This window comes from Schistocerca nitens, chromosome 1 (genome assembly GCF_023898315.1).
Source record: "Schistocerca nitens isolate TAMUIC-IGC-003100 chromosome 1, iqSchNite1.1, whole genome shotgun sequence".
NCBI classification, from domain to species: domain Eukaryota; kingdom Metazoa; phylum Arthropoda; class Insecta; order Orthoptera; family Acrididae; genus Schistocerca; species Schistocerca nitens.
Genome location: NC_064614.1, coordinates 995,883,124 through 995,906,087, shown reverse-complemented (window position 1 = coordinate 995,906,087; position 22,964 = coordinate 995,883,124).

The window sequence follows — 22,964 nt, the reverse complement described above, 5'->3', positions numbered from 1 at the left end:
TGGTTTTCGTGAGATGAAGGAATTTTTCCTTCTCCTGCCAGTCATCTCAGCTAGAAAGCTCGTGCCCCAGAGGAGTTATTTCTAAGGTCCAAAGCATGTTGTGAGGAATTCGGCGCAGCGCGAAAAAAGAATGAGCTTCGCGAGGCAGTGCTGAAGTTGCAGGACGTCCACTCTGCGTGCGATGACAGATGAGGCACGCGCCGCACACTGCAGACAATGCGGCGCCGCCAGCAGCCGGCGGGCAACCGCTGGACGCAAAGGTCAGGTCACGCCACGGCCGACAAGTGCCTTACGCCAATGCCGGGACTTCTTCGAGAACACAGATTGCTCTCCACTTGCTCTTAGTAGTTTCTTTGATGACAAATTTTCCTTACGAAACGATGCGGTCATTCCTCTCCCGCAGTGCTTCTTTCGAGGAATCGGGTGCTGACTATTTCAACAGTGGTTGTAATATTCGAATATTTTTTGATTAGTGACCATCGAGCAACCTTGTTTGGGAAGAAATGGGTGGCAGCTGTCAACTAAAGTTTCATCCTAAAGTCTCCCTAGCAGGTGTATATACCATAGTCGAAGGTTTAGTTTTCACTTGACCGACATGTTAAAAAATGTTCAAATGTGTGTGAAATCTTATGGGACATAACTGCTAAGGTCATCAGTCCCTAAGCTTACACACTACTTAACCTAAATCATCCTAAGGACAAACACACACACCCATGCCCGAGGGAGGACTCGAACCTCCGCCGGGACCGACATGTTAATAGCGTTTGTAATTTACGCTCGAATTGCAGCATAGGTCCCTCGATGAAACTTAAATACTTCTAAGCTCGTTCTCACAAAATGCTGTTTCTGTTCTTCCTTTTCTGCCTTAAATATATTACGCCATTTTTTTAACTGGCCATCCTACACTATGTGATCAAAAGTATCCGGAAACCCCCAAAAACACACGTTTTTCAAATTAGGTGCATTTTGCTGCCACCTACTGCCAGGTACTCCATATCAGCGACGTACGTAGTCATCGGACATGGTGAGAGAGCGTAATGGGGCGCTCCGCGGAATTCACGGGCTTGGAACGTGGTTGGAATGATTGGGTGTCACTTGTGTGTCATACGTCTGTACGCGAGATTTCCACACTCCTAAACATCCCTAGGTCCACTGCTTTCGATGTGATAGTGAAGTGGGAACGTGAAGGGACACGTACAGCACAAAAGCGTACAGGCTGACCTCATCTGTTGACTGACTATCCAGAGCATTACATAGGAATTCCAAACTGCATCAGAATCCACTGCAAATACTATGACAGTAAGGCTACAGGTGAGGAAACTTGTATTTCATGGTCGAGTGGCTGCTCAAAAGCCACACATCACACCGGTAAATAGCAAACGACGCCTCGCTTGGTATGAGGAGCGTAAACATTGGACGATTGAACAGTGGAAAAACGTTGTGTGGAGTGACGAATCATGGTACACAATGTGGCGATCCGATGCCAGCATGTGAGTATGGCGAATTCCCGGTGAACGTCATCTGTCAGCGTGTGTAGTGCCAACAGTAACATTCGAAGGCGTTGGTGTTATAGTGCGGTTGTGTTTTTCATGGAGGGGGCTTGCACCTCTTGTCGTTTTGCGTGGCGCTATCATAGCACAGCCCTACACTGATGTTTTAAGCACCTTCTTGCTTCCCACTGTTGAGGAGCAATTCGGGGATGGCGATTGCATCTTTCAACACGACGGAACACCTGTGCATAATGCACTGCCTGTGGCGAAGTGGTTGGACGACAATAACTGGCCTGCACAGAGTCCTGACCTGAATCCTATAGACAACCTCTGGGATGTTTTGGAACGGCGACTTCGAGCCACGCATCACCGACCGACATCGATACCTCTCCTCAATGCAGCACTCCATGAAGAATGGATTGACATTCCCCAAGAAACCTTCCGACACCTGACTGAACGTATGCCTACTTGAGTGGAAGCTGTCATCAAGGCTAAGGGTGGGCCAACACCACCATATTGAATTCCAGCATTACCGATGGACAGTGCCACGAACTTGTGAGTCATTTTCAGCCTGGTGTCCAGATACTTTTGAACACGTAGTGTATGTCACTCTGTCCTTTCTGATTTTATTGTAGGACCATCTTTCGTTCCCGGAGACCTTTTCAAGTCTTAGACATCTATGATGTGTAGATGCAGACTGAAGCAACGAATGAAAATTTGTACGAAGATGGGGACTCGAACCTGCGTCTTCCGCTCGCTAGACAGATGCGCTAACCAATACGCCACACCATGGCAGAGCGGCTTTCGTGTTTAGTGGAATACCAAGTGGGATGAGGCGTGAAAGTTAATTTGGAGTGAGGAGGAAAGCGTGTTGTGGAAGTTCGTGCAGCTGTGCAGACCCACTGTGCCAGAGTGACTTAGTGGTTAGCAGATGTGCCTCGTGCGCACTAGACCCAGGGTTTAATCCCGTCTTTGATACATATTTGTTTCATTCGCATAGATGCTTCCTTGTTTCTGCCACTTGTCCCAGATGTTCCTTTCAGTTTTGTTTCTGTTCTTCTGCTTTGTCATTTACGGCAAAACTATTCAGTTCTTGTCTGAAGTTTTTGTTAGGAATCCTCTCCAACTTAGTGTAACATTTGATTACTCATGAAAACTTACTTCAGCACCTGCACATGGCCAGAACGTTTTCTCTTCATAAACAGTACTTGTCTGCCGTACTGTGGAACAGTTACAGCCTTGACCTTATAGAATTTCATTATTTTGTTTCATTTGTTTTTTAATGTTCTGCTTATAATACTACATATACTCCGATATCTCTGTAATTTAGTACCTACATCCTTATCGTCTTTAAAAGTAATACAGCTTGCTAGGTAATGGAAGTGTTGAACTTCTTCGAAAATCTGATCCTCAATTACAGTTTTGTTTTCTGTCGAATTCCATTCTCTTAGTTTCATTTACGGCTATATTAAAGTATACTCCTTTCTAATTACCTTTAAAAGGTAGATTGGCTTTTTATTTCGTCAAAGAATTTTCCATTATTATTGTACAATGTCGTCAACATACAACAGTATGCTAATATATAAAGGGTGAGTTATAAATGAGGAAAAAGATGTCGTGCAAATTGTCACACACTAAGCTAGAAACATAAATTCGTTTTCCGCGTGTTCCTATGTCAATAAATGACAATGCAACTGAATGGTAAAAATCTGGAAATATGAAGTGGACTTTTGGGTGTATGTGCGCCGATATTGGCGAAGGGGACAGATGGGCAACATGGCACAACATGCAAGTGTTGTTGGTAGTCTAGCCGCTCCCGAGAAGGCGAAGCATGCAGCGTCAACGACGGTCTGCGTGAGACTGCGAGCAATGACAGCGCCCACATCTATCTCGTACCGGTTACGCTGGCCGGTATTATGTATCGTGGCTAGTTGGCATAGGGAAAGGAACGTGAGGAAGGGCTGCACTACTGTACATGAATGTTTTATAATTTGATTTTTGTGTCGCAAACTTAGTTTTAAGAAACGTGTACATAGATGCAGAATACAAAATACAACTATACAGGTATGTGGCAGTTCATACCAACGAATACAGTACATCTGTACAAATCGAAACTAACATAGAAACACATTACCAGAAGCTGCAGTGGCGGTTTATAAGTACTGTTCGAAATAACGGCCACGATGTGTATGGCAAAGTCGAACTCTTCGCAGGAAGGATTGCGGAACACAATCCAACATGTCTGTACCTCTTTGCGTAATATCACAGGCATGTTGTATTCTGCGTTGAAGGGTGTTGACATCAACAACCTCTCCTTCAGAAATCACAGATTTCAGATGGCGCCACAAAAAGAAATCCAGTGGATTCAGGTCTGGCGATCTTGCTGGCCATGCTACAGGATCTCCACGACCGATCCATTTCAAAGGGAAGGCATTGTCCAGGTGGCTCCGCACTATGCTGCTGAAGTGAGCGAGGGCACCATCATGCATGTACCACAGGTTCATACGAGAGGCCAAACTAACGTCCTCCAACAATTCTGGTAATGTAGCCTCCAGGAAACGCATATATCGCTCTCCTGTGAGCCTTTATGGTAGCACATGTGGCCCTGTGACATGGTGGTCAATAATACCACACCAGATATTAACACCACATCGTTGATGGTACCCTCGTATCACTGTCCTGTGGAGGTTTTCTTCCTCCCACTCATGCCAATTATGCGAATTCACTATACCCTCCTTCGTGAAATAGGCTTCGTCGGTGAACAGTATTGTTCGTGAAAAATGATGGTCTTGGGTGTGACGCCGTAGGATAAAATTCCAGAAGCCCAGCCTCCTCTGGTAGCCTTCCGGCAATAATGCCTGTACCTTCTGGATGCGAAAGGGATGGTAATGGTTTCTATGGAGTACTTGCATAACAGTAGATTGTGACATTCCGACCGCAGTGGCGAGAGACCAGGTGCTTATTGTTCGGTCCTCCGTAACAGTTTGTAACACTTTTTCTTTGTCATATGCACTGTCGTCGACGGTCGGCCACGACCACTAAATCCTGTAGGTGCTACACATGCACCATACTCTCTCAAGCGTCTTTCCACAAAGTAAAACGTTCTTGCGGATAGAAGGCACCAGCTAGGAAACCCCTCGTGATAGTTGCCTTGCAACGTCAGCTCTTCCATCTACAAGCCCGTAGGTGAGGTGGATGTCGGCGTATTCTCCGTTCGTGAAAGTTGTCGTGGTACTGTAGTAACACTGCGACGCGGCCGTTAGCAGCTGTCGACACGGCGAGTATCGGGCAGAGTGAGCAGCGCAGAGTGTCAACACGTCATGCACGCCGCGATTTTATTTCCGCCGTTGATCACTCTTTCCGCTTACAGGACACACATTCCCTAACATGAGACTTTACACTCCGTTACCGCCGGCAACGTGTGATTCACAAGTTCTGATAAAATTTCACATACATTACTATGGAATTTGTTCTTTCTCGTATCTTTCAAACGCTCTCAGATACACATCAGCTCATTGTTGTGTCATGTGTTGTATCTATGGGTGAATGACATGTCGTGCTCGTGAGGATCGTCGGCATCTCGTTCAATGGTTAACAGGTGTTTTGGTTTTACGTACACAGTACACTGGGGAGATCGAAATTAATAACGGTGCGTCACGTGTGTCGCATTGCAGCATGCGGTCCTCTACATATTTTTCCTCATTTGTGACTCACCCTAGATATTTTCTTATGTATATGGAACCCTTCTAGTTTTGGATAACGTCATTTTTATCAGCATTAAAAACAGCAGACGATAAATGACATGTATGTCTCAGATCTTGGTTTTTTAACAAATGTTCCCCGTCAAATTGGGGACACCGAGGACGATACAAGTTCCACTAAACAGTCTTCTGATGCAGTTCGTCTACTTCTAATTCATACACTACTGGCCATTAAAATTGCTACACCACGAAGATGACGTGCTACAGACACGAAATTTAACCGACAGGAAGAAGATGCTGTGAAATGCAAATGATTACCTTTTCAGAGCATTCACACAAGCTTGGCGCCAGTGCCGACACCTACAACGTGACGACATGAGGAAAGTTTCCAACCGCTTTCTCATACACAAACAGCAGTTGACCGGCGTTGCCTGTTGAAACGTTGTTGTGATGCCTCGTGTAAGGAGGAAAAATGCGTACCATCACGTTTCCAACTTTGATAAAGTTTGAATTGCAACCTATCTCGATTGCGGTTTATCGTATCGCGACATTGCTGCTCGCGTTGGTCGAGATCCAATGACTGTTAGCATAATATGGAATCGGTGGGTTCAGGAGGGTAATGCGGAACGCCATGCTGGATCCCAACGGCCTCGTATCGCTAGCAGTCGAGATGACAGGCATCTTATCCGCATGACTTTACCGGATCGTACAGCCAAGTCTCGATCCCTGAGTCAACAGATGGGGACGTTTGCATGACAACAACCATCTGCACGAACAGTTCGACGACGTTTGTAGCAGCACGGACTATCAGCTCGGAGACCATGGCTGCGGTTACCCTTGACGCTGCATCACAGACAGAAGCGCCTGCGATGGTATACTCAACGACGAACCTGGGTCCACGAATGGCAAAACGTCATTTTTTCGGATGAATCCAGGTTCTGTTTACAGCATCATGATGGTCGCATCCGTGTTTGGCGACATCGCGGTGAACGCACATTGAAAGCGTGTATTCGTCATCGACATACTGGCGTATCACCCGACGTAATGGTATGGGGTGCCATTGGTTACACGTCTCGGTCACCTCTTGTTCGCACTGACGGCACTTTGAACAGTGGACGTTACATTTCAGATGTGTTACTATCCGTGGCTCTACCCTTCATTCGATCCCTGCGAATCCCTACATTTCAGCAGGATAATGCACGTCCGCATGTTGCAGGTCCTGTATGGGCCTTTCTGGATACAGAAAATGTTCGACTGCTGCCCTGGCCAGCACGTTCTCCAGATCTCTCACCAATTGAAAACGTCTGATCAATAGTGGCCGAGCAACTGGCTCGTCATAAAACACCAGTCACTACTCTTGATGAACGGTGCTATCGTGTTGAAGCTGCATGGTCTGTACCTGTACTCGCCATCGAAGCTCTGTTTGACTCAACGCCCAGGCGTATCAAGGCCGTTATTACGGGTAGAGGTGGTTGTTCTGGGTATTGATTTCTCAGAACCTATGTACACAAATTGCGTGAAAATGTAATCACATGTCAGTGTTAGCATAATATATTGGTCCAATGAATACCCGTTTATCATCTGCATTTCTTGTTGGTGTACCAATTTTAATGACCAGTAGTGTATATGATCTGATCGTCAATGGGACAGTGCGTCCTGTGGTCAAAGCTGAGCCTACCGACATGCCTTGGATGGGCGCATCAAGTTTACTCCATGTCTCTTTTCGACAAGAACCGTTTTCATTGCTGAAGCTGCCCTCCAAATCGGTGCACACGACAGCGATGTCATTGGAACATTCAGCCGCTATCGAGAGTCTTTTTGGGTGATACTTCGAGATTTGGGTCGATCCAGACAATACGAAATTGTCCTCTCCTGATCAGTGTCGATTCAAGGCGTCAACGAGTTATAACTCTCCAAGCCCTTGAGCTCCATGGTGCGCAAAGAGTAAGTGTAATAGAACACTCGCAATTGAATATGTGTTCTCTTCAGTGACATGTGCAGGATTTGTGTTAGACCTAATAACAGCCGTAAAGGGGAGTGTTGGTTGTCAGGTAACAAAGATTGTACGTACCAGGCACGCAATCTCACGTGTAGAACAGGGCGGTGTGCATGTCACGCCTCTTTAGGACCGGTATCTTGAAACAATGTCCGACGCCATCCATCACTGCCGAATGCAATTTGAAGGATATGCTTAACCGCGAATAGAACACTAGAGTGACCCGTCCTTGAGTAACATTCGAGTGTTTGGGATCCAGAACTGGTCGGATTAAAGGAAGATTTCGAAGCAGTTCAGAAGCGGGCTGCTAGATTTGTTACCTGTAAATTCGAACAACACACAGATATTACGGAGATGATTCGGGAACTCAATGAGAATACTTGGAAGTAAGCCGGCCCGTTTGGCCGAGTGGTTCTAGGCGCTACAGTCTGGACGCAGGTTCGAATCCTGCCTCGGGCATGGATGTGTGTGATGTCCTTAGGTTAGTTAGGTTTAAGTAGTTCCAAGTTGATGACCTCAGAAGTTAAGTCCCATAGTGCTCAGAGCCATTTGAGCCATTTTTTTACTAAAGAGCTCACTGTCGCCTACCAATCGTCATCTATTGTTTCGAAGTTGTTGTTTGCATTAGCATATTTGTTATTTCTTCACTGCCTAATTATTACATGTTTATCTGTTCTACTCGTGGCGGTCAACAAATCGTGCATAATTGGCGAGCAGTCTGTACTTGGGACCAGTTTTTTTAATTTCACTGCAATCAGCCACATAACGCTACAGTTGGCTAAACGAGAGGTTTTGCAGAATCACTAAAATTACAATTGTGCGAGAATTCTGTTATGAATAAAAACTCTGTACTCCAGGGCGCCCTCTTGACGCCTTCCATCTTCTGTTACCTATGCTACTAATCGTCAGTTTTTTATAAGAACCGTCTACCAAGCACAAATGAAAGGTGAACGAGTAAAAATGAACTGTTCCCAAAAAAGAGCGATCACCAGTGAACTAGTTCCCAAGGATGAACGAGTTCGCCCATCTCTAGTAACAACCTATTGACAGCAGGACAAGAGAGGCCCAAGCGTGTTACAATGTGCGTGAGGGAGAAATGCGGCTTTGTACGTTACTCAGCAGCGGATATTTATTTCACAAACGTGCACTTTTGAACAAACTGCCTGTATTTTGATTATTATTTTGTTTATATTTCAGACTACAGCTTTTCTTAATTATCATGAGGCCTATTTTCTTACTCCCGGCTACTTTTGAATGTAACCTAAACACGATGCGGTTATGCAAGACCTAAAACACCTTATTATTGAGCAGTTTATATCGACTGCACCATTAAAACAAGTGATTTTCTACCACGAAAAGAACATGTACACTGAGGTGACAAAAGTCACGGGATACCTCCTAATACCGTGTCGAGCCTCGTTTTGCCTGGCGTAGTGCAGTAGCTCGATGTGGCATCGATTCAACAAATCGATGGAAGAATTATGTAGCCACTCTGCCTCTATAGCCATCCATGATTGCGAAAGTGTTGCCGGTGCAGTATTTTGTGTAGGAATTGACATCTCGATTATATTCCACAAATGTTAGGCAGGATTCAAGTCAATCGATCTGGGTGGCCAAAACATTCGAATTGTCCAGAATGTTTTGACATGGCGCATTTTTGTCTATAAATTTTCCTTCGCTGTTTGGGAACATGAAGTCCACGAATTATTGCAAATCGTCTCCAAGTAGCCGAACATAACCATTTCCAGCCAATGATCGGTTTAGCTGGAACAGACGACCAAAACATTCCACATAAACACTATTCGCACCATTATGAAACCACTACCACCTTGCAGAGTGCCTTATTGATAACTTGGGTTGATGGCTTCGTGGGTTCTGAGCCGTACACGAACCCTTCCATCAGCTTCTATCAACTGTAATCTGGACTCACCCGAGCAGGCCACGGTTTTCCACTGTCCAACCGATGTGGTCACGAGCCCAGAAGAGGCACTGCAGACGATGTCGTGCTGTTAGCAAAGGCACTCGCGTCGGTCGTCTGCTGCCAAATTTCTCCGCACTGTCCTAACGGATTCGTCCGTCGTACGTCCTCGATCAATTTCTGCGGTTATTTAACAGTGTTGTTTGTCTGTTAGCACTGACGGCTCTAAGCAAACGCCGCTGCTCACTGATGTCAAGTGAAAGCCGTCGGCCACTACGTTGTCCGTGGCGACAAGTGATGCCAGAAATTTTGTATTCTCGGTACACTCTTGGAGCTTTGGATCGTTTATATTGAATTCTCTAACGATTTCCAAAGCAGAATGTCCGTTGCATCTAGTTTCAACTACTATCCCACGTTAAAAGTCCGTTATTTCCCGTCGTGCGCCCATAATCACGTCGGAAACCTTTTCACATGAATCTACCTGAGTAGATGCCAAAGCACAGCCCTTTTATATCTCGTGCACGCGATACTACCACCATCTATATATGCGCATATCACTGTCCCAGTACTTCTGCAACTTAGTGTAAAGCCATTACATTAAAAAATAGAAAGGAGTAAAGTGAAGTTAAAGGAGATCCTTGCTGCTTTTTTAATCCCAGATTTCCATAATACGAATCGAGTACTTTGCTAAACACCCTTGAGTAGGTACATTCGTCATAATTCATAAGGTCAAACAGTGGCCGAGGAACACAGCATTTAAATTACGAAATTAGAATGCAGAATAGGAATGGCGAGAAGCGCTTTTATGTACAATAAAAACGTTAAGTGACTTTCGGATCCTGACTACAAATTGTCCTCGCGATATGCATAATTCACCGATTTAGCCAAAAAAATTCTTGTAAAGTACCAACATCCGCAACAACATTCAGTACAGCTCGGTAGAAGAATTCAAAGTAAATAACGTGCGGGTGGGCTGCTTTTGTTAAGTACCAACATCCACAACAACATTCAGTACAGCTCGGTAGAAGAATTCAAAGTAAATAACGTGCGGGTGGGCTGCTTTTGTAAAGTACGAACATCCACAACTACATTCAGTACAGCTCGGTAGAAGAATTCAAAGTAAATAATGTGCGGGCGGGCTGCTTACATACGAAAATTTATCAAAGCTAATCAGTAATTACAAATCGTAGTCTTTAAAGCGTTTATTTATGGATCTTTCAATTGTAGCTGTACTTATTAGGCGAATAGTTTCGAAATTTACAGGTTCATTTTCAGGCCTCGCCTTCTGAGGCTGCACTGGCGGTGTCTGATCTAAATAATAAACACTGAGTGGAAACACATGCTCTATAAATGTTTACAGCGTGAATATCACAATCCACATATGCCTGTTACCAAGTGAAAATCAAACTTGGTAGCAGGCATACGTTGATTGTGGTATTCATCTTGCAAACATTTATGGAGCATGTGTTGCCAATCAATGTTTATTATTAAGATCAGACACTGCCAGTGCAGCCTCAGAAGCCAGGCTTGAAAATGAACTTGTAAGGTTCGAAACTAGTCGCCTAATGAACACTGCAACTGTTGACAGAACCATTAATAAGCGCTTTAAGGAATTTAAATAAAGTTGCTGTTCCCTGTCAACAAAATGTTGAAACTGAAGAAATCGTAGTGTGCTTTAAGTATATGACGTGCTACAGAATCAATTGAGTAATAGATCAAATCCAACACTTTTATACGTACAAAATGCAAAATATCAAAAATGGTTATATATTTCACGATGAAACAATAAATCGAATACTGATCAGATTTCGTAGCTGCAGAGCGATGTGCAATGTAGGAGAAAAAACGACGCACCAGAAAGGAATTATTCGAATGGGACGGAATTCTGTAGATGTGATGTTCATGTACATATAAACAAATGATTCCAAGTTTTCAGATAAATTGGATGATTTATTCAAGTGAAAGAGCTGCACAAATTGAGCAAGTCAATAACGCGTTGGCCGATCTCTCTCCCTTGCAGTTATTCGGCTTGGGATTGGTTGAGAGAGTTACTGGATGTCCTCCAAAGGGATACATTGTCTAATTCTTTCCAGTTGGCGAGTTAGATCATCAAAATTCCGAGTTGGTTGGAAGGTCCTGCCCAGTTGCGAGAGATCGGCTGGCCCTTCTGGCCCAAGGTATGATTTGGCAAGCACGAAGTCAAGCAGCAGAAACTGTCGCTGTGTGCAGGCGGCCATTATCTTGCTGAAATGAAGCCCAGAATGGCTTTCCATGAAAGGGGAAAAAAAAAGAGAGAGAGAGAGAGAGAGTTAGACTACGAATGTTCCTTAACCGCCCATGACACAGTTCTGCCCTTTCTGCAGTTCACATTCGGAGTCGTTAGAATTTCGTAAACTAACGGGCTGGCTGTCAGCTGTGTACGTAATGCCGGTGCAAAGAAATCTAGATATGCAGTTTCATGTTGTAATTTCATAAGTGTAGCGCCACTGTGGTGTAATTTTGCCTATTACGTGACATCAGTTGTAGTAGCAGACACGGAAGAATACTTACTCTATACCACTTACAAGGCGCTGCAAATGTATTATCTTTTTAAGATGCACAGGAATCAATGAGAATCCAGACGCTTTTCTTTTGATTTTAAAATGTGCAGTAGCTCCTAAAAATATCCTGTGTCTAAAATTACTGCCATGACAGTTACACAGTACTACCATCTGTCTTGGTTTAATCATATACTACATTATGAGGACATCCAACCACATCACCGAGACTTTTATTTACCGTTGAGTCACTTCACAGACATTTAAATGGTTTGAGTTTATTGAATCATATTGGCAGCAGCTTGGTTCAAATATAAAATATAAAGACAGATTAATCACAATATAAATACACTCACGTTCAGAAGAAACAGAATACCTTCAGTGACTAGAGATAGATGTTTATATGCACAGTACAAGTACACTAGTATGGTCAGCAAAAATAATTAGCATTTAAACCACATTGGCCCGCGAGTTCAGGATCAACATCGATATCGCGGCGCAACACCGTTTACTGGTAAAACGTGTCTGTGGCTCTATTTTCCACTATAAACCGAAGGTAATCGGTCAGTGTGACTTACGCAGACGTGCAGGGTGCCTCGCAGACACATGCTGGAACCGTATCGTCAAATTAGTGAATTTGAAAGAGGGTGCATTATTAGCATGAGAGAACGTGATGCATAAATCCAGGAAATTGCTGCTCGTGTGGAGTGAAGTGTTTCGGTAGTGCAACGGATGAGTACAGAAAGGTTCACTACAGGTCATACAACACAACGGGATGGGTCATACTGTACCACCCAGACCACCCCCCGAGAAGACCGACACATCTGAATGGCACTGCAGGACAGATCATCGTCCTCCTCAGCTCTGGCGCAACAGTGGACAAGTGGAACACATTGTACACTATCAGGGGTGAGCCGGCCGTTGTAGCCGAACGGCTCTAGGCGCTTCAGTCTAGAACCGCGCGACCGCTACGGTCGCAAGTTCGACTCCTGCCTCGGGCATGGATGTGTGTGACGTCCTTAGGTTAGTTAGGTTTAAGTAGTTCTACGTTCTAGGGGACTGATGACCTCACATGTTAAGTCCCATACTGCTCAGAGACATTTTAACCATTTATCAGGGGTGACAGTCTGTCGCCGTTTGTTACAGTATGGGTCAAGTGCACATAGTATACTTCTCCATCTACCTTTTGAAAGGGTACAGTACCGCCCGACATTGAACATAGGTACAACATAATTCATTATTTTTGTCAGAACAACACATTTTTTTGTAAAATAACTCAATTTCAATTAATACAGCGAAGCTGGATACCAGTGTGGGAAAGAATGACAATTTATTTATTTAATTGATCACATGTGCACTCCCACAAAATAAATCCCTACATCCAGTTTGGTGAGATCTGTGAAATGAATGAATGTATGATCGTCTGCTAACCGCAGATAGTGAATGTGAATATATGATCATCTTTGAGACGGTCCTTTGGCCACCTTTGGTGGGACCAAAGAGATGAAATTTACCGGAGCTTTGAGCGCCTGAAATGTGGCTGACCAATACGGTAGCAAGATGCTCCCCCACTTCGGCAGAGGTGCGAGAGGACCTGAAGAACGGCCATGTTACAGCACTCTGCCGCTGGATCTTGTGCTGTTAAGACCTGTCTTAGGTGTGCTCTGTAAAGACAAAAGAGTGGACACATGGTATGCATGTGGAATATTTAAGAGTAGTTTGAAATCATAATTTCTCTATTTCAGGAACTTTTTGTGGGGAGAATTAAATGTCAGGCAGGTAATATTGTTGAGTGGTAAATTCGAGGGCGAATTTCTCCGAAGGGTGGAGGAATGTTGAGTGGTACTTAAGTAAATAAATTAGTGAAATCAAAGTGAACTAGAAATTAGAATATAAATGAAAAACTTGGTTTAGTTTAGAGAGTTACATACTGGCATTCAGCGGGCAAAACAGCAGAACAGAAGAGACAATGACCATGAAGTCAGCGAGTTCCACATAAGCGGGCGCTGTCGATTCAGCCGTCAGGGCATCGCCCGACCGGCTCACGTGTTTCTCAGTTGTCGTATGTGAGCAAAGGCCCTCGCCTACATCCCAAGAGCCAATGACCGACGTAAAGAAGATTCTTCGAGAATCTATTCAACGTGACAGCAGAGGCAATGACCGGCTCACGTGTTTCTCAGTCGTCGCGTGTGAGCAAAGGCCCTCGCCTACATTCCAAGAGCCAACGACCGACGTTAAGAAGATTCTTCGAGAAGCTTTTCAACGTGACAGACGAGGCAATGACCGTGAAGTCGTTCACCTCCAGTAAAATGAAGTGAATAAATACGCGAGACGCAGTGGGCCAGACAGATGAAGTCGGAGGAAGTCAGATGAAGACGGAGACGGAGACGAAGACGGAGACGGAGAGAAGAGACGAAGAAGACGAAGAAGTTTTCAGTCAGTTTCGGTGCTGAAGACCGTCATGCAAGAAGAGTCTGCATCATGCACAGACGAACCAAGTCCGCCGCTGTAATGGAATAGCAAGCAGCCGCCGTAGCGCCAGAAGACAGAAGTTAAAAGGTATTTGAAGTCTGGTTTCTACATACCCGGGTGACTCGTGAGGACGGGAAGGAGACGGCCTCACATCAGTAGTCACCTGTGAGCTGGGATGAAGGCCTGACAGCCGAAGACTGGCAAGCGGGAGTCCGTGGTTCGAGTCCGGGACACTGGCCTTCCCCCGCCGCGCCGCTCCGCTGGTCGACGCACAACACACGCGGCCGCTTAGAGAAGAGAAACACTGGGACGCGACACCCAAGGTATCATCCGATGCACGATTTCGCTCGCAATAATTAAACGGGCCACCTCGCGCTGCGCTTCTCCAGTCAACTGAGCGAGACAGCGACACGAGATACACACCGCTACGCGTAATCAGACGCCGCCGCCGCCGCCGCTGCCGCAGCAGAAGACTTCACAAACGACACAGCTGCCGCTCTCCGAACCAGAACATCCCGTAAGATACAGTTGTACAAATCTTCAATAAAAGTTATCTTATGTAAAAATGATGTTTCATTCGACCTCATACCCGAGCCAAGGAAGAACCCACCCTGCCCACATGTTGTAGGAGAGAAAAGTTAATTTATTTAATATTGTCACCCTGACAGAATGCTTTAGAATGCTCATCCTGACAATTGACTTGCATCGAAAGAGAAAACCCAGTTACATTTAGTGACAGAAGTGTCACATTTAGTAACAACTGTTACATTTGGTATCAGAAGCCGTTATAGTTGTTACATTTGGTGTCAGAGAAAAACCCTTGGCTCAATATGAGGTGTGAATGACAGTCACTAAAGGTCCACAGTTAGTATTGTTTAATGTGTGAAAGGATAGAAGTTTGCATAGCAGTCGTAATATTTTCTTTATTTAGAAGTGTATTCTCTCTCATGATATTAAGAGTTTTGTCGAAAATATTTAAACATCTTTTGAATTCAGTGTGGTAATATTGTGTAACTAATAGTTTGTAAAATGATGACACGAAATCGTACAAAGTCAGAGTCAGCACCACAAGCGGTTTCTACTGATGAAGCTATTCAGAGCTTAGTTAATCAAATAGAACAGCTTAAAAGTGATAATAATGCATTATTTAAACAGTTGAGTGAGGTTAGGCAAGCCAGTTCAATCCCTCCCACCCTAGATTCCTCAACAGCAGCCTTAGTAACTCCTTTTTCAGGTAAACCTGGCGAGGACATAACAGCCTTTTTTGATGATTTAGTAGCAGCTGCAAAGTTGGGATCATGGTCAGATGAACAGCTCTTACAAATGACAAAGTTACGATTGACAGGAGAGGCTAAAGCACACGTCTTATACCATGAAGAATTACGGAATGCTCCAACATTTGAGGAATTGAAGAAAGGATTGCTTAAACGTTTTCAAAAACAGAACAGCTGTAGATTTTATAGGGAACAGTTAAACACTATCACTCAGAGGCAAAACGAGTCGTTAGAAAGCTTTGTAGATAGGATTAGAAAAGTTAATATTAACACCTATCAGTTGACAACTAGTGATGAAGCAAATAAAGTTATTTTACAAGAGGCAGAAAATAGAGCTCTGGATACATTTTTACGTGGGTTACCTCCTGAAACGTCCCGTCGTGTCAGGGCAGAGTTTCCTAAAAATTTAGCAGAAGCTGTATCTGTGGCGACAGCTTTCGAAGAAATAGACATTGCCACCAGATACAAGGAGAAGCGAAATGTATTTTCAGCAGGAGTGCGATGTTTTAGGTGCGATCGACAGGGCCATATAGCAAAAAACTGCAGACAACCTCAATGCACTAATTGTCAAACAATAGGTCACACATTCAAGGAATGCAGGTCTAAGAAAGTTTTTGGAAATAGAAATCAGTTAAACTCCAACGGGAATGTCGGAACCGCCGCCAGGCGTTCCCAATAAAATTTCATGCCATTAAGGCTAATGTGAAGGCGGAATGCTGGTTATCTGCTACCATACAGGATAAAGAGGCAAGGATACTAGTGGATACAGGCGCAAACGTATCAATAGTTAGTAATGAATGTATTGGAGAAAAGAAATATGACCCTCCAAAGTATAGATTGAGTGGAGTAGGAGGAGGTACAGTGAAGTCATTAGGATGTACATCACTGATTTTCTATATTCACGGTGTACAATTTCAGGAAGATGTAGAAGTGGTAACTAAGGTAACTGACGGGTACGACGCGATCCTAGGACTGGATTTCCTGAATAAACATCACGCTAAAATCGACCTCAGACAGCAAACTGTCGAACTTAGCGAAATAGTGTTTCAGCTAGGTGACACCGCTGCAAAGGGCCCTCTGCCGCAAGATTTCCCTAACCGGAAGGCGAAATCAACTATACTGCGTGCAACGTCCTTGAAGGTTGATTCGCGGGATCAGATACCATCTGGCTCAGGAAAACTTTTCTGGATGACCGTTGACCCCGAAGTACCTACAGATACAGTATGTCTAATAGAGCCTTTAGAGGAAAATGAGGAATTAGATGTATCACATTGTTTTGTACGAAGGAGTGTTGTACGGGTTCAAGACGTTGAGGGAGAAAGAAAAGTACCGGTACATATTGACAACTTCGGAGTGGAGGATAAAGAGTTGCATAAGGGAATATTAGTAGCTACAGTCAGTACTTTCGAAGAAGAAGATTTCATTTGGTCAGATATTAATGATGGTCAGAAACCAGACGCCTATAAAACCGCATTACGCCAGAAGATTCAGCATTTGCAAGGAAAGGATAGAGACACGATAGAAGCAGTTTTAGTTGAGTTTCAAGATTTATTTAATGCAGAAGGTCCACTGCCAGCAACAAATATCACACAGCATAGGATCCCAACAGGAAATAGCCCCCCAGTTTATAGGAAGCCTTATAGAGTTGCGCATCACTTACAGCCAGTACTGGATGAATTTATAGAACAGCATCTACAAGATGGAATTATAGAATATTCTGATTCGCCTTATAATTCAAATATCGTGATTATTCCAAAGAAGTCTCCCGACGGTACGAAACGATATAGATTTTGTTGTGACTACAGACACCTTAACAAACAAACTATCTCAGATGTTTATCCTCTTCCAAACATTACAGATATCATTGACAGTTTGGGTAACAGTAAATACTTTTCAACAATCGATCTACGTAGCGGATATCATCAATTGGAAGTTGCACCTGAAGATAGGCATAAAACAGCATTTTCTACCCCTGGAGGCCATTGGCAATTTAAAAGAATGCCTTTCGGTTTGAAAAATGCACCAGCAACTTTTCAAAGACTGCTCGATGGAGTATTGCGAGGACTCAAAACTCAGCAATGTTGTGTATATCTAGACGATATTATTGTATTCTCCAAAGACATTAATGAACATGCTGTGCGTCTGCGTAATGTTTTTCAGAGACTTAGAAAAGCTAAATTAACATTAAATATGGAAAAATGTACTTTTGCATTGACAGAGGTTACATACCTAGGGCATGTCATTAGTGAAAAAGGAATTAAAACAGATCCTCGATTAATTTCGGCAGTTAAGGACTTCCCAACACCACAACGCGTTAAGGAGGTACAAAGTTTCATTGGTCTCGCATCGTACTACCGGAAATATGTTCAAAATTTCGCTGAAATTGCCCGACCCTTAACCCAATTATTGAAAAAGGGTGCAAAATTTCATTGGTCTGAAGATTGTGAATCAGCATTTCAAACCCTTAAAGATAAGTTAACACACAGTCCAGTATTAGCCTACCCAGATTATAATAAAGAATTTATTTTATCCTGTGACGCAAGTGGTCATTCAGTAGGAGTTGTTTTGAGTCAGAATATTAATGGCGCGGAACACCCCATAGCCTACGCTTCGAGACAACTAACAACGGCAGAAAGAAATTATTCCACAACGGAGAAAGAATTGTTAAGTGTTATTTATGGTATCAAATACTTTAAATGCTACTTGTATGGTAGGAAATTCAAGGTTATTACAGACCACGCTGCTTTAAAATGGTTGCTTGGATTAAAGGATCCATCTAGTCGTCTCACGCGTTGGGCCCTATGTCTTTCCGAAATGGATTTCGAAGTTATCCATAAACCAGGCAAAAAACACACGAATGCAGATTGCCTAAGACGGAAAATAGCACTTTTGGAAGCAACAGGCCGAGATACTGAGGACTGGAGAAAGGCACAAGATGAGGATACAGAATGCAAAAAATACGCAACTCAAAAACAATTTTGCTTTGAAGATGGTGTATTATGCCGTAAAACAAAACTTGGACCGCGAATTGTTGTTCCCCTACACCTTAGACAAGAAATAATGGCAGAGGCCCACGATTATATCCTTGCAGGACACGGTGGACAGCGGACAACCGAAAGACGTGTAGCAGAGCGATTTTGGTGGCAAACCAGAAAGCAGGATGTTGCGCAGTACGTTCGTAATTGCATTGCGTGCGCACAACGAGCTGAACTTTCTCGTTCAAAAATACCCTTACAGAGGCTCCCCGAGGCTTCATGTCCATATCAAATCTGCGGAGTGGATCTCTACGGGCCATTTCATAAAACACCGGCTGGTAATAAGTATGTCCTTACAATTATAGATCACTTTTCACGCTATCTAGCTATGGTGAGTCTCCCAGATCAGCAAGCAAATACAGTTGCCCAAGCTTTAGTTAACAACTGGATACTTAAATTTGGCGTACCTGAAGCTATTATCACAGATCAGGGATCTAATTTTATGTCTGAGCTAATGAAACAGCTATGCCACTTACTAAAAATACGTAAATTACGCACAACTCCGTTACACCCTCAGTGCAACGGGCGCACAGAAAGAGTTCATCGGACAATTGGCAAGATGCTTAGTTATTATATTAATGAACAACATTCTAATTGGGATACGTATTTACCAATAATCGTGTCGGTATACAACGCCAAAACGCATGAAGCAACTGGCATGTCCCCTTATGAAGTGGTCTATGGCAGAAAAATGCCGTCCCCTTTTGATGTACTCAGGCAGAAAAACGGAAAAGTCGGAGAAACAGTAAGAGATTTCAGTCGAATGATGAAGGATGTATGGAAAAAGGTTGAAAAATCTAATACAAAGGCTTTGGAACGACAGGAAAGATTAGGTAATACCCAAGCTAAATATCCAAATTACAAAATAGGTCAGTGGGTTATGGTTTCAACTCCTTATATTGCGAGAGGAAAAACGAAGAAATTTGTAACAAACTACAGAGGTCCTTACCAAATTATTGAGATCATGTCACCAGTCAACGTTAAATTGCAACTGCCCACCCGAACTACCATTGTGCATGCAAGTCGTTTAAAACCTTTCAAGGGCGCTCCAGATGTAATTCCTTCAACAATAGTGTCTGCTTTTCCGAAGGGTGGAGGAAGTACCCGAAAAGGAAAAAGAGTGGCCACGCCAGCACAACATACAGACATGGCACCATACAATCTTCGACCAAGAGTACGAATGTCCTAGTTGAATCTTAGTAGACTGTAGTATACATATGTAAATAATTAATAAATGATAAGGGTTTATTTTTTAAGAAAGAAAAGTTGATCGTAGAAACATGTAGATCTTGTAGTTAACAATGTATTCCTTCTTTTCTTTGTTTTCGTTTTTACTAGGTTGGTAGGTTCATAACCATGTTGTTTGCTTTTTTCAGAAAACGCCATGCAAGCATTTCCTACACAAAACCTGTCCTACCTCAATGACTCCCTTGACAGTTCCCTTCTGAAGTCATTAGATATGTTCATAAACTCACAGCAAGGCAAATTTGATGCCAATGTTATGATGCAACATGTTTTAAAGTTAAAAAGTGAAAACAAAAGTAAAAGTATAAATTTAGGAACGGGTATATCTGGAACCTTTGTGTTGGTGTTTCTACTTTGTACAGTTTTCTTTTATTTAAGACGAAAAAATAAGCCAAATCATAATATACCACTTCATCAAATCCCTGTTAACTGGATACCACACTCTTAACTGGTGTACTTCAGTGGTTACTTTTGAGCATTAGTGTATTAATTTTGTTTATTGTACTTCACTCTTTATTAAACAGACTCATGTTAAAATAAACAATACTGTAGAATAAATATTCTTGCATTCATATAGGGTTGATTAAACAGGTGTTGCTATGTAAATTTCTAAGTGAATAATCTATTTTTTGTTTATTCATTGTCATCAAGATTTGTTACACTTATTATAACCATTTATGTGTGAACTATGTGATTTATGAGCGTACAGTGCTTTAGTGAAGTGATAAAGTATTTTCAACATACTTAATGTGAAGCGTGTGTAATCTTCTAAGTCGAGAGTTTTCATTGCTTATGTTAGTGCTTTTGCCGTGTGAAGAGTGGAGGAATGTTGAGTGGTAAATTCGAGGGCGAATTTCTCCGAAGGGTGGAGGAATGTTGAGTGGTACTTAAGTAAATAAATTAGTGAAATCAAAGTGAACTAGAAATTAGAATATAAATGAAAAACTTGGTTTAGTTTAGAGAGTTACATACTGGCATTCAGCGGGCAAAACAGCAGAACAGAAGAGACAATGACCATGAAGTCAGCGAGTTCCACATAAGCGGGCGCTGTCGATTCAGCCGTCAGGGCATCGCCCGACCGGCTCACGTGTTTCTCAGTTGTCGTATGTGAGCAAAGGCCCTCGCCTACATCCCAAGAGCCAATGACCGACGTAAAGAAGATTCTTCGAGAATCTATTCAACGTGACAGCAGAGGCAATGACCGGCTCACGTGTTTCTCAGTCGTCGCGTGTGAGCAAAGGCCCTCGCCTACATTCCAAGAGCCAACGACCGACGTTAAGAAGATTCTTCGAGAAGCTTTTCAACGTGACAGACGAGGCAATGACCGTGAAGTCGTTCACCTCCAGTAAAATGAAGTGAATAAATACGCGAGACGCAGTGGGCCAGACAGATGAAGTCGGAGGAAGTCAGATGAAGACGGAGACGGAGACGAAGACGGAGACGGAGAGAAGAGACGAAGAAGACGAAGAAGTTTTCAGTCAGTTTCGGTGCTGAAGACCGTCATGCAAGAAGAGTCTGCATCATGCACAGACGAACCAAGTCCGCCGCTGTAATGGAATAGCAAGCAGCCGCCGTAGCGCCAGAAGACAGAAGTTAAAAGGTATTTGAAGTCTGGTTTCTACATACCCGGGTGACTCGTGAGGACGGGAAGGAGACGGCCTCACATCAGTAGTCACCTGTGAGCTGGGATGAAGGCCTGACAGCCGAAGACTGGCAAGCGGGAGTCCGTGGTTCGAGTCCGGGACACTGGCCTTCCCCCGCCGCGCCGCTCCGCTGGTCGACGCACAACACACGCGGCCGCTTAGAGAAGAGAAACACTGGGACGCGACACCCAAGGTATCATCCGATGCACGATTTCGCTCGCAATAATTAAACGGGCCACCTCGCGCTGCGCTTCTCCAGTCAACTGAGCGAGACAGCGACACGAGATACACACCGCTACGCGTAATCAGACGCCGCCGCCGCCGCCGCTGCCGCAGCAGAAGACTTCACAAACGACACAGCTGCCGCTCTCCGAACCAGAACATCCCGTAAGATACAGTTGTACAAATCTTCAATAAAAGTTATCTTATGTAAAAATGATGTTTCATTCGACCTCATACCCGAGCCAAGGAAGAACCCACCCTGCCCACATGTTGTAGGAGAGAAAAGTTAATTTATTTAATATTGTCACCCTGACAGAATGCTTTAGAATGCTCATCCTGACAATTGACTTGCATCGAAAGAGAAAACCCAGTTACATTTAGTGACAGAAGTGTCACATTTAGTAACAACTGTTACATTTGGTATCAGAAGCCGTTATAGTTGTTACAATATTAATGGGATCGTAGTAATCTTCGGAAGTGACCAACGGTCACAATGAAACCACGTGTAGCAATAAGTTGAAATACTTCTGTGTGCTTAAGTTAAGCTGAATTACTAGCGTGTGTACTATAAGTTGAAATATTTAAGAAATAGCGTGTGCAGGACTTGAAATTAGAGGCGAGTACTTCCACGTGGTGAGTACTGTGTGAGTCTCAATCTGTGTATGAGACAAAGGATAAAGAGAAGTACTCGTCCATGGTATCAGTTGAGGACTCTTGTGTGTGATGAATATGTTCTTAATATTACTTTGCGAGATATGTTTCCGTGTGACGCTTGATTCAAACTATAATACTCTGAGAGAGCAACAAGGTGAGTCATCCGTCTATCCAGCAACGCCACTTGGCTTGCATTGGACAGAAAGACGTGCATATATCTCCAGAGTTCATAGTAGGAAAGTAGAATTACGAAGTGGGGCAGTGTCGTGTGAAACTGGGATAAATATTAATTGAAGTGGGAAAGCTGAAAGTGATAATGTTGTGACTATTCCCTGTGTTGTATTTCATGTTGTAGTGTGGTGTATGTCATGTAATTTAACTATGTGTGGTTTGCATGGGAGAGTAGCAAGGTAGTTTCAGAGGTAGTGGGTTATGCGTGTTCCTTTTGTACTGCTCGGTCTGGAGGAAAGTTTCGTGATGATGATTGTGAGAGTCGAAGTGTGAGAAATAATAAAAGATCCACCATCCTATCCAGAAAGTGCACTGTAGCGTTAAATAATTACGAGACCATAATATAGAGATTCACCAATGTAAAGCCATGCCCACTGGGCGGAATTTCTTATGTGTTATTGTTGTAGGTTATAGAATTTGTGTGTTTAGGTTATAGAATTTATCGGAATAAATAAGATAGTGAAATGAAGAAGATTGGTGGCCTTTTCCTTCGAATTTTATGTTGTCATGAAATCCAGAATTTATAATGCGTGCGCCACTCATATT